Source organism: Prionailurus viverrinus, chromosome C2 (assembly GCF_022837055.1).
Source record: "Prionailurus viverrinus isolate Anna chromosome C2, UM_Priviv_1.0, whole genome shotgun sequence".
In the NCBI taxonomy this organism is placed as follows: Eukaryota; Metazoa; Chordata; class Mammalia; order Carnivora; family Felidae; genus Prionailurus; species Prionailurus viverrinus.
In genome coordinates this window covers 62,542,847-62,554,687 of record NC_062569.1, presented here as the reverse complement: position 1 = coordinate 62,554,687, position 11,841 = coordinate 62,542,847, and the positions used below count along the sequence as shown (strand labels likewise).

Below are 11,841 nucleotides of genomic sequence, written 5' to 3'. Positions count from 1 at the left end.
TGTAGGAAATTTCTATATTAGTAAGAAAGTGGTTTTTTTTGGAGATGTAATTGACCTTTAGTTTCATAGTATTTCAGGTAGACAGAAATCAGATAAGCTAGATTTATTTTGTATTTTCTCTTAATATTTATGATCATTAATAGAATATATGGTCAACATTTTAAATAGAAATAAATATGTAGTGCCTTCAGGACTTAATTTCAAATTTTTGTTCCTTTGGTTTATATGTATCCTCTTATGAAATCTGCTCAAAATGCCTTAATCAAAACAATTCTTGTCCAAATTCTAAAATCCCAAAAGTTAAGATCTGGATTTGACATGATTGCAAGTGAGAAATCCTTCCTTAGTTTTGTTCTTAGCCACAGCTCGGGGAAAGTTGTGGTTTGGCTACATTGCTTTTAGACACATATATTGATAAGAGGTTTTTAAAAAATCACTGTAGCATTAACTGATATGTGAGTTGAATTCGTTTTAAACTAAATGCGTAGAACTTTACGTCATTTTTGTTCTCCTTAAAATAAAGGCTATAAACATTCTAATAATAAGTAACTCATTAAACTTTTATTACAAAATCTCCAGAGCTAAACAACAAGTTCTGCACTGCTCGAGATTATCCAGAAGGCTTGGAATAAACCAAGGCTTAATAGCAAAATAATTTTGCAGTTACAGGGTTGATAAATGTAGGACTGTGTCTCTTTAAACAGGGTATCTATGTATTGGGGGATGAGTCTGGGGAAAATTCTTCATTTAGAGGAAATTTAAAAATAATTATTTTTCTCCTTGGAGTAGAATGTCTTCAGTATATACACAGGAAAATACTTTGAGAAATGTAAAATGATTCTTTTCATTATGTCAAAACTGAGTTGTTTCATTGCTTGGAAGTCAAGTTAACCTCTATAAATAGTTCATGACTCTTTGGCTAAAGATCGCCCATTCCCTCTCTCTCATTCGAGAATTCAACTGATGGTCAATTCGGTAGTTTTCTTCACCATTTTAATGGTTGCTCTCACTTTGGAGAGTGTGGATTACCTGCTCTAGATGTATTGTGAACAAAACCAGAGAAAGGGTTTTTTTGGTGATTTTGGCAATCTTGTTATCCATGGAGGAGCACTTGAGCTCTTGACTCCAGGTTGTTGGTTTTTTTTTTTTCCTCCTTCTAATCTTACCCTAGTTAATACAAAACCCAGTCATGATCAACAAAGGCACTTTCACAAAGGCATCTTGCCCTACTCCTGCGTGCTTATTTTTAATCATTCTCCTGTCATATTTGTCCTGAACTGTAGCTGATTTCTGTACTGTTTGGTTAGAGAGATAGTTGTGATCAACTAGTGTGACCTCGTGTTTTGATACTCCTTCATTTTTAAAAATGATCAATTTAAGGAGAAAAAAAACCTCTTAGGGCAAGGAAAATGCACACGAACAGAGGAAATCCATATTCAGGAAAACAATTATTGAGTGCAAAGCATTCATCAGATTCTGTACTGTTTCCCCTACAGAAACTCAGCCTATCGTAACTGAACAAATCATTGTTATCTCCAGTACTATCCTTGCTCTTTGCTACTTACAAACCTCCCCTCCTTGTGCATTTCCTGTATAATAAATTGTATTACTGTCTGTCCAGTTGCTGAAGCCAAAAAATGGGTTATCTTTGACTCTACTGCCTTCCATACCAACCCTGTATGATTTGTAGTTCCCATGTTCTATCAGGCCTCCATTCTTTGCTCACACTGGTATTCCCACATGAGAACCATATTTTCCTTCCCATCCTTATCAGGTATCTATTCATTCTTCAAGTCCATTTCTTCCATGATATTATCCTTGACCTTTCTAGTCACAATTTAGTACTGCTTGAATTTTGCCTCACCATAGCACCAGGTAAATTCATGAACTAAAGAACTTAAAGCATTGTACATCCAAATTATTTGCCTAATTTCCCTAATAGAGCAAAGTATCCATAGCTGTATCCTCTAAGTATAATGTCTTGATTGTGTTTTATCTGTGGTGTCTGTGGTGCTATCTAATGCCAAGTACCTTACCTGAAATAACCAGATTGGATTAGTTCCTTCAGGCTGCTATAACAAAATACTACTGACTGGGTGGCTTAAATAACAGAAATTTATTTCCTCATAATTCTGGAGGCTAGAAGTCCAAGATCAAGGTTCCAGATGATTTGGCTTCTGATGGGGACTCTCTTGCTGGCTTGCAGTTGGCCACCTTCTTGCTATGTCTTCACATGGCCACTTCTAGGTGCATGTGTGTGCTTATGCTCACACACACACACCCACACACCCACACACACACACACACACACACACACATACACACAGCTTTAGGGGAGGAGAAAAGTGCCCTGGTGTTTCTTCTTATAAGGACACTGATCCTACTGGATCAGGCCCCACCCTTATGACCTCATTTAACCTTAATTACCACCTAAAGTCCTTAGATGTCTCCAAATATAATCACATTGGGAGTTAGGGCTTCAACATATGGATTTGGGGAGGATGCAAACATTCAGTCCATAACACAGACATTTAATAATTGGCAAAATAATGAGTGCAAGAATGAAAGAGCAAATGAAAGAATGATGAAGGGATATAGGATTATGTGACTCATAAGAAGAGATAAGGAGTGGGGGGGTGAGGTAGGTCCATGGAAACAGCTAGAATCTGGATTTTAGACATGAAGAATCAAGTCTTAACTCTGCCACTATTGTGCAATTCTAGGGAAACTACTTAAATTAATTGGTTCTTGTATTTTTATTTGAGCAATGAGCCAATAATAACTGCCTCACACCATTACTTGTTATATAATTAAAATTAAATGAAGAAATATGGTAGTCTTCACAAAGAAAGTTTTTATAAGAGAAAGCTCAAGGATAATATTGCAAGTAGTGACCACCTTTCTGAACTCTATTTAAATAGTTTTTAAAAAGTTAAATACATTTCCCAAAAAAAAGGCACTTTTGGAAAATCATTTGAATTTGTATTTTAGAGAAATAGGGCATTTTTGAAAGTGTGGCTTATAGACCAAAATACATAGGTAAAATAAGCCATAGACATCAAAAACATTATTTGTATGATTTCTCTCAAACCAGTGCTTATTTAATAAAGGAAACTCTAAATTAAAAAAAATTTAATGTTTATTTATTTTTGAGAGAGTGAGAGAGTGTGAGGGGGGAAAGGACAGAGAGAGAGAGAGGGGGACACAGAATCCGAAGCAGGTTCCAGTCTCCAAGCTGTCAGCACAGAGCCTGACACGGGGCTCGAAATCACCAACCATGAGATCATGACCTGACAGAGTCTGACATGGGGCTCGAACTCATGAACCATGAGATCATGACCTGAGCTGAAGTCAGATGCTCAACCAACTGAGCCACTCAGGCACCCCAATAAAGAGAAACTTTAAAAATAATGTTAGAGTCTGACAGTGATTGCCATCTTGCAATGCATAGGACTCGTCTCTAACAAAAAAATTTTGAAGACTGGGAGCAGTCGATTATATCTAGGACCTAAAAGTAATTAGTGATAGGACACTTTCTCTTAGGTTAAGAACTTTAGAGTTGCTGACTGAGTGAATACTAATAAAAAAATTCTATTGGTTCAAGATGAGTGTTTTCTCTTACGTTTTCTTCTAAAGATGATCATTATGTGATAACATGGAAGTTGCATGGCAGAGGGGAGGGCAACACGATTTTGGATTGAGACTTTCCAGACTTACATCCTCTTTGAGGCTCTGTGTGCCAGCTGCGTGATTTGGGAAAAGTGACTTAATTTGGTGCCCCTCAATTTACATATATGTGACATGGTGATAATAATTGTACCTATCCAATCAGGGTTGCCGTGAGAATAAAATGTGACATTGGATGTTAAAAGCCTATCAAAGAGCCTCTCACCTGGTAGAAGAGAGGTAAACAGCAACAGCAAAAGCTTGGCTAAAATACAGATCTGGCACAGGGTCATTAGATAGGGCAAAGGCCAACTATATTTCATTTATTAAGATTTCTAAATTTTCGCTCTGACTCTAACTTCTTGTTTCCTTGAAGTTCAGTTATCTCTGGGAGGGCCTGATTACGTGACTCTGGGTTTATTTAAAAAAGGATGCCCTGGTTGTTTTCTATTTAACAACTAAAACAAGGATTTGGGAAAGATTCATAACTTTCTTTTTAAAACAAAGAGTAATTTGGGTGGCAAATTTTTTAATAGTCTGAGATAGGTCATTGGAAAAACAGTGTGAAATGTTGTTTCCTTGTAATACTGTCATTTAGCACATTTTCTGTTTATCTTTGTTATCATTGGCCATCATAAAATTCTGCACGTAGATGTAAGTCAGCTAATGATGCATCTATTAGGTGCAAAACCCTCTACTGTATCCCTCTCACCTGTAATTGACCCAGATTACTTTGATCAGTTAAAATAGCGGTATGAGTTCAACTTTGGTTTTTCTCCTTTCAAGCATACACATATTCAGACAGAGAAAAATGGTGCCATGAGTGGTCAGTAAATTTCTCCTATGTTTTGTTAAATAGATGGGAAGGAATAGTGGAAAGAGATTTTACTGGCGTCAGAAACTCATTAAATAATTTTGATGCAGTGCTTTGACAATACGTTATGTTCTAGTAATGTAATCCTGAAATGCGATATTACAATGAATGTGTGCCTCCCTATATCATTTAAGAAGGAATTGTTCTTACATTTGTAAGTTTGTTTTTGAGTTCTGCAGTGATGCCTTATGTATTGGAACATGCAATCTATATGTTAACTGAAATATGAGTATCCATTAAAACAACAACATCAGACTTTCAAGATATCTAACAACAGAGTTCAGAGTCAGGAGGGTGACATTCAAATAATGTATGTTTGGCAATAAAGAAAAATGGGGTAGTTTGAGATTTTAGGGATAGGCACCAAATATCTTTGAATGGCAATATTTCTCCCTTATTTCCCTCTAGGTTTGCTTGGGCCAAAAATGAATTTCACAGTGATTTGTAAAATGGAATCAATGGTTTGGCATTGATTTCAGAGAACATGTTTATTCATTAATGGAAAAGCAAGTACACTTGACAAGTTGCATATTCTTAAAGCCAGATAACTAAAAGTAAAGAACTTTGTCTTAATAATTTTGAAATAAATTGATTCCAGTAGAGGGGAGGAAAGACTATCAATTATCCAAAAGGATGTCTTTCATGGGTAGTTAAGAAAGAAAAATGTAATCTAATAATAAATGTATATTACCATAAAACCTACATTACAAAGTATTAATCGAGTTTTTGCAATGTTGTTTAAAGGATAGCAAACATTCAATTTTACTTCGTGAAAAATTAATAAAAAGTAAGGTTTAGCTAACAGAATCCTGAACGTGATTGTCACGGGAGCCCAAGAAGATGTGATAGATTCTCTTAGAACAAAATGAAGTCAACAAAAGAGGATACAATCTATTTTATTCATCTTGTGCTTCCAGCAAACATAAATAGTAGGAATTAAATCTCTGGTTGTTGAAAGAAAATAGAAGTTTACTCTCCTGAAGCACCATGGTAAAGCCTCTAGTTGTACCCTGGGCTCACCTATCTGTGAAGAGGTTAAAAATCCCCTTATCTCACCCCTCCCCCCCTCCACATATGCTCTGCGGACACTTGGGGCTTGTTCTTGTGCTTTCTTCCATGAAAGGTACTGATGGAGTTCAACGTGTCCACTTATCTTATTGCTGTTTTGACAACCTCTGGTGCTTCTGAAGTATAGTCAGTGATGTGGGCAAGTCTGATATCAAAGATTTTTTAAAGTTCCCCAAATATCAGTGCACTTACGATGAGCACCGGGCAACATATGGAATTGTTGACTCACAGTAGTGTACCCTTGAAACTAATATAGCATTGTAAAATAATACATAAAGAAATAAAAATAATAGATATAATTATACACCAGACAAGCAGCAAAAAGACAAAATATAACTATATTAAAATTAGTCATAAAGTTAAAAAAGGGGGTGTGCTGTATTCTTCAAAATTCTCAATGTCATAAAAGGGAAAGAAAGACTATGAAAATGTTCCAAATTAAAGGAGAAAAAAGAAACAGAACAGCCTAATGCAAGATCTCATCTTGGACTGGATTCTGTCAATTGGCAAAATGGAATTTGGAGGACAGGTTCAATAAAAGTTTGCCACTGTCAGAAAAAAAAAAAACCCAAAAACAAGAAACACACTGTGTTGTGCACCTAAAACATACAAATATTAGATGTTAATTATATCTTAATAAAAATTAAAAATAGAGTAATATTGAAAAAAATACACACTTTTCAAAACTCATGAATGTGTTTCACTTTAACATAGTGGAAAACTGTATGATCATCTCAATAGATAAAATCCTAATGTATTTTCATCACAAAACCTCTGAGCAAACTAGAAATAAAAGGTACTACACTGAATTGATGGATGTATAAAAATGCTATAACTGACATTACAATAATGAAATAATGTTGGACATCTTCCCTCAACAACATAAAATTCAGGATTTCCCTGTCAGTACTCTGTTCAAAATTATACTAGATGCCCAAGTCAGTGCAAGATGGAAAGAAGAAAGATATGAAAAGACTAAAAATTTGAAAGGGTAAAGTAAAAGTGTCTCTATTTGTAGATGATATGATTATTTAGAAATCTATAAATATTAAGAATAAGTGAACATTAAGAAGTTAGCCAGATAAAAGATCAATATACACTTGAGAAAATTTGTGTAAATTTAACATTCCATTTATGTCAATCAAGATGTGTAATCAGGAAAATCAAATATGTAAAAATAAATATAATGCATACTTTTAAGATACCTGCATTGAAAAATTCAAAACATAGCAGAAAATATAAAGAAGACCTATCTAGTTTTTTGGGTTTTTTTTCAACGTTTTATTTATTTTTGGGACAGAGAGAGACAGAGCATGAACGGGGGAGGGGCAGAGAGAGAGGGAGACACAGAATTGGAAACAGGCTCCAGGCTCTGAGCCATCAGCCCAGAGCCCGACGCGGGGCTCGAACTCACGGACTGCGAGATCGTGACCTGGCTGAAGTCGGACGCTTAACCGACTGCGCCACCCAGGCGCCCCAAGAAGACCTATCTAAATAGAAAGATCTAGTCATTGATTAGAAAACTCTGTGCTGTTAAGGTAACAATTCTTCCCAAACTAACATATTGACTCAGCACAATTCTCATCAAATCCTAGTAGGTTTTATTGTGGAACTTTACAAGTTGATTGTAAACTTTATACAGAAATGCAAAAGACCTAGAATAGGGGAAAAAAAAAAGTTCCCCAAGATTCAAGATTCTTTTTGTTTTACCCTGTCTGCCTTGGTGATCAACTAGAATTTGCATGTGAGTCACTTATTTTTCAAAAGAATATTGGGTGATTTTCTTCCAATTAGGAGGTGTATCCCACAAACTGTATCAAAATGAGTTTCTTTTTTACTCACCCCCGTATTTGCATGACTATTGCTTCCCTTCAAGAGGGAAATCGATAGTAAAACTCATGGGTTCAAAGCATGAAATGTTCAGTACAGTTCCTCTTTTAATAGAATTGACAACTGATTCTAGGATTTGATCAATCCAGTGGCAGAAGTTCGTTATAATAATTTGTTATTTTAAAATACTTATTTAGGACCACTGCATCAGGATATTCCATTCTCTAAGCTTTTTCCTTGAGGGTAAGTTCAGAAGCAAGTAATAGGAAGTAACAGATAGAAATTATCTTCAAAGGGTATAAGAATTGATGAAGCTTCTTTGCTCCCTAGTTTGCTATGTAATAGTATGGAGAGAATTTCTTCCAATAATGATAAGTAGGTAGTATGGAAAAATGGGGACACTGAGGGAATTTATACAGCAGTTCATTTAAGCAATAAATAAAGATATTAGTGTAGCATCTTGGGTTCTCAAAGTTTATTTACATTGGTAGAATCATACAATAATTTTTTTATTATTTTTTTAATGTTTATTTTTGAGAGAGAGAGAGGGACAGAGCGCAAGTGGGAGAAGGGACAGAGAGAGAGGGAGACACAGAACCCAAAGCAGGCTCCAGGCTCTGAGCTGTCAGCACGAACCGTGAGATCATGACCTGAGCCAAAGTTGGATGCTTAACCAAAGAGCCACCCAGGCACCTGAATCATGCAATAATTTGATGAAGCACTTCTCTTTATATATAACTCTGTCCAGAGATTTAAAAAAATGAATTCATATTTCAGCTGTAGGAAAATACAGTAAATAAATGCCATCCTCATTTTTCATCTGGTACATCTTTTGGCCTTTCATAATGTAGCTGAAGCTGAAGATAGGTCAAATATTGTGCTCTTTTTAAGAATATTTTATTTTTTGGGGCGCCTGGGTGGCGCAGTTGGTTATGCGTCCGACTTCAGCCAGGTCACAATCTCGCGGTCCGGGAGTTTGAGCCCCGCATCGGGCTCCGGGAGTTCGAGCCCCGCATCGGGCTCCGGGCTGATGGCTCAGAGCCTGGAGCCTGTTTCTGATTCTGCGTCTCCCTCTCTCTCTGCCCCTCCCCCGTTCATGCTCTCTGTCTCTCTCTGTCCCAAAAATAAATAAACGTTGAAAAAAAAAGAATATTTTATTCTTTAAAAACACTTCAAAAAATTTATTTATTTATTTTTGAGAGTGAGAGTGAGAGCGAGAGCGAGAGCGAAAGAAAGAACAAGTGGAGAGGGGCAGAGAGAAAGGGAATCCCAAGCAGCCTCCACGCCATCAGCGTGGAGACCGATGTGGGGTTTGATCCCAACTGTTAGATCATGACCTGAGCCAAAATCAGGAGTCAGACACATAACTGACTGAGCCACCCAAGTGCCCCAAGAATACTTTCCACATGATAATTAGGATGATCGCCAAGCCAAAAAATCACCAACAAGAATACATTGTCAGCTATCATTATTACAAAGAATAATATAAAGAGATTTTGTGTGTGGAGCACATAGATACTAGCAGCTACCTGTTAGTGAGTCATTTCTTTCAAATCAATATTTGATATAACAAAATTTTAGTACAGCACAAGAAATCTGACAGTGCCTTTATTATAAAGGGACTTCTTGTATTGGTAGGAGATGAACAAACATTACGCAGAAATAGCTTGCCTCAGTGAGAAACTCCACACAATGGTGTGAGCTGCGTCCATAAGACCAAAGGAGAAAATCTCAGAGGTATCAGGAGATTTCATTTGTAATGTTCTGAAAGTCTTAAAACCTTTCTCCCTGTGTATCTCTGGCATTCACTCTCTGACTCTTTCAGTATCTCACATACCCAGCAGGTGCTGGTCTCAAAGACTATCTCCTCTCAGACACTCTCCTCATAACCCAGGCCTCTGCCTATCTTTATATGTATGTGTATGTATTCAATACATTAAAATATACATTAACTTACATTATATTACATTATATCAAACAATACATTACATTACATAATGCATGTTATTAAATATATTTATTTATTATATACCTTGTATATTTATACATAATACATTATATAATATATATTTAATATATATTATATAATATATATTTAATCATTATATATTATATATTTCATATTATATATAAACTTATATAGTATGTTGTTATAATAAATTATTATATATAATATATATCATATGTGAAATATATTTATTATATATAATATAAAATATACAAAAATATAAATTTAAAATCATATAGATGAACTTATCCAGTATGGCCTTTTACATTCTAATGTTTTCCATTCTAGTTTAGGTTACCTAGGATCTGGATTTGGCTAATAAACAATGACCAAGGGGCACCTGGGTGGCTCAGTCGCTTAAGCCTCTGACTTCAGCTCAGGTCATGATCTCGCAGTTCATGAGTTTGAGCCCCGCATCGGGCTCTGTGCTGGCAGCTCAGAGCCTGGAGCCTGCTTCGGATTCTGTGTCTCCCTCTCTCTCTGCCACTCCCGTGCTCACACACTGTCTCTCTCAAAAATAAATAAACATTAAAAAATAAATTAAAAAAAAAATGACCAAGCCATTGATCCAGGAAAGAAGGATGGGCAGAGGATGATTACAGATACCTCTGCTCTGAAATTTCCTCCCTTATTCCTGCCACACCTGCACCTAGAGTTTTCCTTAATCATAGGAAATACGCATGTATTTTCTGTGGCTGCGGCTTCTATTTTCTGTGACGACTGGCCAGTCAGCTCAAGTCACAGGTCCATTGGAAATCCTTTGTGCCTCCTACCCACTGGCTGACAGTGGTGTTTACCTCGGACCCTACAGCTGACCTCCGAGGCTTCCCAGGTGTGCATGGCCTGGAACAGAAACCTCAGTTTGTTGGCAGCCACAGGTGTGGATAATTTGTTTTTTCTTTTCTCATTTGTTTAGATTCTTGTGGTAGGAATTCAGCAGGTGTGTAATGCTAGCATAGAATCTCTACTTGGCACAGAGGCCAGCTACCCTCAAAAAAAAAAGATGTTCTTATTGGTCTTGCAACCCTGCCAGTTTGGATCCCCGTTTTCCTGGAAACCTCACGCAAGGGCAAGACTCTGCCTAACCGGTGAGTTAGGATAAGCTCATCTCAGAAGATGAGCGTGAAGAATGTCCGTTTGGGAACCTTATCAATGGGCAGGAGCAGGTTACCTAGTGCTGCCCTTTGTGGGTTTTGTTTTTCCTTCTTTTTTCCTTTGTAACTTGAGCGGCCCCCGTTGCAGTTACAGGGATGTGGGAAATCCTGGACTTGGTTTCTAAGGAGATATAAGCCAGGCTAGGATGCTCTTGTTGACAGGTAAATTTCTGCTCATTTGATGGAGACTAAACAGTAGAAGCACAGACAAAGATTAGTCCACTGTGCAGGGTCCTTCCATCTTCCTGCTGTCTCCTCAGGAAGTCACTAATCCCAGGACCCAATTATTTCAGTAGAGGGCCAGGTGAACTTGGAGGTCATCCCTGACCATGTCTAACTTTAACCGGGGGACAGAGGGAGGGAGCGATGGTAACACTGGGGGAACCAGTTGGCTAAGCCAAGAGCCACTCTCATCAGTCTGTCAGCAGTGTGGTACTGGGGCCAGAGAACCTTCTCTCTTGGCCCTCCTTAACCTTGCAAAAACACTTGTACAGTGGTTTCTCCTGGCTAGGTCGTGATATCTAAAGAAACAGACACACACACAACCTTCTATTCCTCAGTTTTCCTTTATTATGGATTTTTCTCCAGTTTTTGTTTTTAGAATGAAAGTTGGAGTTTATTTGATGTTGTTTTTACTTGCATACCCATAATATAAGACAGGGGCTAAGGGGGCAGGGAGGTCACAGTGATTTGCCCTATGGGCCCTCTACCTCTCCGAACATAGGCATTGGTCATCTATTCCCTCCAGGTAATACAAATGCACCACAATGAAATGATGACATATGTCAGAGGAACATTTGTCTCAGAGGGCAGCAGATGGGATCTGTAAATCATACTTGGAGAAAAGGGTGTCACATGTGAGTATCAGATAGCCAGTACACTAGTCTTTCATTCTGCATGTTAACCTTCTACAAATGCAGATATTTATGTTAATATACGTCTGATATAACAGCACTGGCTGAAGAGCACTGATAGTAATAATCCAGAGAAGTAAACATCAAACATCGCATGGACCATTAAAATTAATTTCACAGCCGCTATATTTTTGTAGTGGCATTTCATGTATTCATCTTTAGCTATTGCTGATGTATTGGTTTAATCGTGGCATCTCTTGAGAATCTAGTTTTTCTGAAACAATACGTGAGATAAAACCTTTACACTGAGCTCCGCAATCGAGGATGGTCAATCATATGTCCAGCATTTGAGTAGAACTTACTTTATATCCAAGTCATTGCCCCCCT

At 37.2% G+C, this 11,841-nt stretch overlaps 1 protein-coding gene across 10 annotated transcripts in view; it reads left to right on the top strand.

Annotated features, from left to right (window-relative positions):
* MECOM (MDS1 and EVI1 complex locus) overlaps positions 1-11,841 on the top strand; it is a 562,536-nt gene that overhangs the window by 275,922 nt on the left and 274,773 nt on the right. The gene's annotated exons all lie outside the window — the stretch shown is intronic.